At 45.2% G+C, this 6,164-nt stretch overlaps 1 pseudogene; it reads left to right on the top strand.

Moving 5' to 3' along the window:
* Positions 1–4,612: 4,612 nt before the first annotated feature.
* Positions 4,613–5,948, top strand: LOC126994567 (signal transducer and activator of transcription 5B-like; annotated as a pseudogene).
* Positions 5,949–6,164: the final 216 nt, after the last annotated feature.

Genomic DNA, 6,164 nt, shown 5'->3' with positions numbered 1-6,164 from the left:
TCCATGCTGCATGGTTATTTTTCCTTTCCGGCCAGGTTTGGCTGGAGGGAATGGGGGGGTGGGGAAGAGCCTTCGCCTTTGCTGTCCTTCATCTTCCACCTTTGATTAGATAGTTAGTGTAGCTTGTCACAAACAGCCTCGTAAGGACCAGCAGGTCTGCTGTTGTTTGTTCTTCCTTTGTGTCTTTGTGTTCTTCAAAATTCAAAATTATTTTGCATTCTTTTTCACATTCAATTCCACTCTATATGGGCATACAAAATCTACAACCTCACTTTTCAGAAACCATCACTTTACTTTTGTTGACATTTACTTTCAGCTTTCTCTTGCTCTTGTTACAGACACTGTCAAAACAGTGACCAAGTTTTGTAGGTCACTTTCATTTTCTGCAATGAGCACCGTGTCAACAGCAAACAGTACTGAATTCAGTACCCACTTCCTTCCCTCAATCAGTCAGCCTCTGAAATGATGAAGGCTGAGCACCAGGCAGGGAAGAGAACATTCCAGCAAACTATAATGTAAAAAAATGTAAAGCCAATAAAATATTCCTGTGGATTGATGAACAACTCATGATTGTATAGAGCCTGTGGCAGCCAGCAACATAAAACATTTTCTTGTCATGAAAGTGAGCATAAATACTCACTTTAAGGCAGTTCACACAGCTACAAAGAATAAAATACAAAATGAACAACATACATCACAAGACAAAGCCCCTGCTGAGAGTGTTGGCCACACAGTGTTAGGCCTTGGCACAAGTATGAGAGAGTATTAACATGCACAAGGTGTCTTAACCATCCTCTTCCCCGCCGCCTGTGAGGAGAGAAACCAAGCATGAGTCTTGTCAGCCGGTTAGGGAATTAGTCAATGTTATTTGTCATGACATACATTGCTTGTGGGAATATTTACAAGTTCATCACATGCAGCAAAACCATTCTTCCTTTTTGTTACTAAGGCAAACAGCTGATGTTTTGCTTTATTGTAATGCCTTGAAAACTGAAGACCCCTTCCCTGTACAAGATACTACAGAGATACTTAGAAGCATAACCACTTTTTAATGTATATGAAACTAGTCCAGAATTCTCCATTTCCTGCTTCTTGAGCCACGAGGCTGGGGGAGTAAGGTTCAGCACTGCCCACAGACTGGCTGACCAACTCCAGGGCTCTCTCCAGGGCCGAGTCCTGGCCAGAGTGGGCACCATGGGCAGCCTCCCTAACCTGAGTCTCCTCTACACCCACCACTGAATGGGTATCACGTATCAACGGGGGCTGTGCCCTTCCTCCCCAGGGGGGGCTCTAAACTCTATGCAGAGATCTGTCACTTATGAGCTTCATGCCTTCTCGGGGAAGGTAGTGACGGACAATCCTGAGTCTATTGTGTGATGAGATCATGGTGAATTACGCACACACACACACACACACACACACACACACACATTTCTAACTAACATGGAAATGAGGACAATAATCAGGACAAGGTTTCCAACTGGTGCCCAGTGAGGTGGGGTCCCACAAGGTTCAGTGCTGGCGCCAATAATGTTTGCTGTTTATATAAATGATATGGTGGAGGGAGTGACCAGCTATGTGAGTTTGTTTGCAGATGATGCAAAGCTATTGAGACGAGTCAATGATGTGAAGGACTGTGAGGCATTGCAGAGGACCTGGACAAAATATGGGAGTGGAGTGGTACATGGCAGATAGAACAACCTTGGGATATGTAAAAAAAAAAGAGTTTGGTAGGAGTGGTAGAAGATGTGAATACAATTATAAGATGGGAAGTGAGATAATATGCAGAGGAGTGGAAGAAAAAGATTTGGGAGTGACTGTCTCAGAGAACATGTCACCGGACAAACACATCAACAGGATAACATAAGGACAGCATTTGTGTATTTTGGACGAGGAGATGATGAAGAAAATAATAGTTACAATGATAAGGCCAAGGTTGGAGTATGCAGCAGTGGTCTGGTCTCCTCACGAAAAGAAGAACATAAGAAAGCTGGAAAGAGTGCAGAGAGTGGCAACTAAGGTAGTACTGGAACTTAGTGATCGGACTTACGAGGAGAGACTCAATAGCATGGGGCTCACAACCCTGGAGAGAAGAAGAGAGAGAGAGAGGAGACCTGATAGCGGTGTACAGGGTGGCGAGTGGGGTGGAGAATCTGGACAGAGAGAACCTGTGTGTGTGGAGCGAGAGAGAAACGAGAGAACATGGAGAGTTGAGGGCGACCACGTGTAGGCGAGATGTGAAAAAGTTTAGCTTCCCAAACAGAAGCATTGAGCTGTGGAATGGACTGGAGGAGGAGGTGGTTTGTGCAAGAAGCATTCATGATTTTAAGAAAAAGTTGGATAAGAGGATATGGAGACGGGACAGCGCGAGGGTAGCTCTTTTCCTGTCACAACTAGGTAAATACACACACACACACACACACACACACACACACACACACACACACACACACACACACACACACACACACTGCCCGGTATCTCAGAGGTATAGAGTCTGGCTCACAACCAGAATGACACGGGTTCAATTCCCCAGCCGGGTGAAGATAAGTTGGGTTTATCTTCTTTCACGTGTAGCCCCTGTTCAACTAGCAGTGAGTAGGTACGCGACGTCAGGCAAGGAGTTGTGACCTCGTTGTCGCGGTGTGTTGTGTGTGAGTGGTCTCAGTCCTACCCAAAGATCAGTACCATGAGCTCTGTGTTCCTCCGTAGGGGAACGGCTGGCTGTCTCGAGAGAGACCCGCAGCAGACCAAGAGGTGAATTACACACACACACACACACACACACACACACAGACAGACAGACACACCCACATCCACACCACACACACCCACACACATGTGAAACAATAAAGACTGTAATTCTGCAAGAAGACCTAAACAAGATTTGGAAGTGGACTATGGAATGGGAGATGAAATTCAATGTGAAAAAAATGTCATGTTATGGAAATGGGAAAAAGAGAAGGAAGACCAAAATGGACATATAAAATGGAAGATGGTGAAACATTAAAGAAAGTACACGAAGAGAGAAATCTGGGAGTAACAATGCAAGATAACAAACAGCCAGAGAGTCATGTTAATCGGATATTCGGTGATACGTATAACATGGTGAGAAATATAGGATTAGCATTCCACTACATGGATAGGATGAGAAGGTTAATTATCACCATGACCAGACCAAAGTTGGAATTGCAGAGGCAGTGTGGTCTCCCCATAAGAAGAAACACATAAAGAAACTAGAATGAATACAAAATGGTTCCAGAGCTGGAGGGATTGACACATGAGGAAAGACTAAAGGAAATGGACCTACCAACACTAGAACAAAGAAGAAAGGGAGACCTAATACAAACCTAAAAATTATTTAAAAAAATGTAAGAAGTAGACAACGAGGAGTTACTACTAAAAGAGGAAATTACCGCCAGGAACACAAGAGGACAGTAAAAAATTGAGGAAAGGAAGATGCTTGAGAGACACAAAGAAATATAGCTTCCTGCAAAGAAATATAGAGCTTTGGAACAGACTAAGTGAGGATGTAGTATTGGCGAGGAGTGTGCTAAGGAAAAGTTGGATGAGTGTAGATACGGAGACGGGACCACACCAGCGTAAAGCCCAGGCCTGTAAAACTACAACTAGGTAAATACACACACACACACACACACACACACACACACACACACACACACACACATGATATCCTTCTCTTTGATCTTCCTGTGTTAGTCTTCCCTAAGCTGTCCTTCCCTTCCCTTCACTCTCTCTCTCCCTCGCCTTCCATCCTGAACAAACCCTTGCAGCCCTTCATGCTCCCTCTTACTCTTTGTCTAGGAGTGGCCCATCATCTGTAGTCCTGGCCACCCTGCCCTTGGCCATGGCCGGCACCGTGGGCAGCAGCATCTTGGTGGTCAGCTCACGGCCACAGACCTTGCCCACGACCTGACCTATGGAAAAAGAATGGAGGTGATTTCAGCAAATACCACTGGTAAATAAATGGCCAGGAAGGGCCAAGTTTAATAGCTGTGCACACTATTCTGCTTTAATAACAATATCTCACACACACAAAAAAATAATATATCTATCTATCTATCTATCTATCTATATCTCTCTATCTCTCTCTCTCTCTCTCTCTCTCTCTCTCTCTCTCTCTCTCTCTCTCTCTCTCTCTCTCTCTCTCTCTCTCTCTCTCTCTCTCTCTCTCTCTCTCTCTCTCTCTCTCTCTCTCTCTCTCTCTCTCTCTATATATATATATATATATATATATATATATATAAGATTAATCTGAAAAAAATTTAACTAAAAAGTATAAACTATGATATGGAATATTCTCTCTCTCTCTCACACACACAAAACTAGGTAAATACACACACACACACACACACACACACACACACACACACACACACACACATCCTGCCTCGCCGCCCCAAGAAACATCAGATTACCTCAGGCAGTTGTGTCAAGAACAGGAGTGAGTCCTTTGCTCTCCAGTACTGAACAAACATCACGTCATGAAGCCAAACACCAGATTCTCATCAAGTGTGCGTCTAGTGGTGGGTGGCAAGTGACCACGACCCACCTCAGGTGAGGCTGCCCATCATGAGTGAGGCCCCGGCCAATGCTCTCCTCAACAATGAGCAAAGCTGAAATGTCAGGGGAAATTCTCAACAATACTGGCAGCATGGAGCATCACCAGGGCTCAAGGCAGCTCTCCCTTAGTTTCCGAGACATGAAAATAAAGAGAGCTGAGAAGAAGGGCGCGGACTCAGTTCTGGATGACAAGTTTTCCCTACTCTTCCAGGCACAGTTCAGTGTTGGTGAGGTGGTGTTCCAAGTGTGTCACTGCCTGCAGTGTTCATGGCAGCCAGGAGCCTCATGCTTGGCCCACAGTCTGCTGGGATGATGCATTTGCCAAGCAAGGGCGCACACACTGCCTCAGAAGGTTCCATGGCCACAGGTTTTGGACGTGTTTGATGCCAAATTCCAATCTGCCACAGGAAGAGGCTTGACAGAAGACAACCTAAAGTTCTTAGCTGGAAAGGCATTCAGGAGTTCTCAAGTACAAGATTTCACTAACATGTCATGGTCATGGTTCTGCAAGGAGCCTCTGTCAGGACGGAACTTAACTTTTTGGGAGTGGTTCTTTGAAGGTCACCAAGGAGCACAGCCTTAGAGCTTTGGGCTTTGTGGGACACCCGCAGGCTGAGGAAATGATACAAAACTCCAAACCTAGGGCTCCTGCGCTTCTCTGACTCAGAAGTTGGGGGAGGCAATATGGCATGGAAGACACCACTAAAGACTGTGTTCAGAGGCAGGTATTCCTGCTTCAGCCTTGTACCAGTAACTCCTTTGTCCGCTGGGTGAGGTGGTAAGGTACAGTCTGGGGCATGTGCTCTAGCAGACCTTCAATTCGTCCTGTACCTGAACCTAAGAGCAGCAAGTACTACACCACAGCCAACAATGGGTGTGTCAAGCCTCGTCTAATTCTTAACATCCCAGCAGCAGGGCACGTCAGGGAATCCTAGCCCAGTGCTCCACAAGCAATGTATCCAAGGCATGATGCCGTAGATCCACCTCCTGTGAGCACCAAGCCATCTCATTGTGCTCAGTATTATAAGACACTTTGGCTTCTCACATCAGCTATTTCTGAAGGTCAAAGAGGGTCAATCAGGTTCTAATGAGTGTTTTTTAAGGTTCATGCTACAGAAGATGGATCAAACTACCACCGGGCTCATAAAACCACCCCTGGAAATGCTCACAACTCCTAGGAAAGCCTTGCCAAATATGTGAACTTGGTTAACAAAATGTTTTAATATAGGAGTGACAATGTGTCTCCACAACACCCCCACAACAACCCTGCTGATTATCCTGACACCCTGGAAAGCCTGCCAGACACAGACTTCTCAGCCTCCATGTGGTCCTCAGTGTTTGGCAGCGTGACAGACAGGGACTGACTGGAAAAGTGGACACTTGTCCGTGGTGGAAAATATTATTTGCATGCTGTTCACAACTAATGGATGTTAAGAAACAGTACAGAAATCTTCTCATATTTGTCTGTCATAAACCTAGTAAATGTTTATCAGTGTTTGTAGGAGTTCCTTTTGGGTGTTGTATTAGCTAATATGAATACAAGTGTGCCGATGGAGGCTCATAAGTGCTGCAATCCCATT

This window comes from Eriocheir sinensis, unplaced genomic scaffold, assembly GCF_024679095.1.
Source record: "Eriocheir sinensis breed Jianghai 21 unplaced genomic scaffold, ASM2467909v1 Scaffold82, whole genome shotgun sequence".
Classification (NCBI taxonomy): domain Eukaryota; kingdom Metazoa; phylum Arthropoda; class Malacostraca; order Decapoda; family Varunidae; genus Eriocheir; species Eriocheir sinensis.
This window is presented reverse-complemented; position numbering and strand designations above follow the sequence as displayed.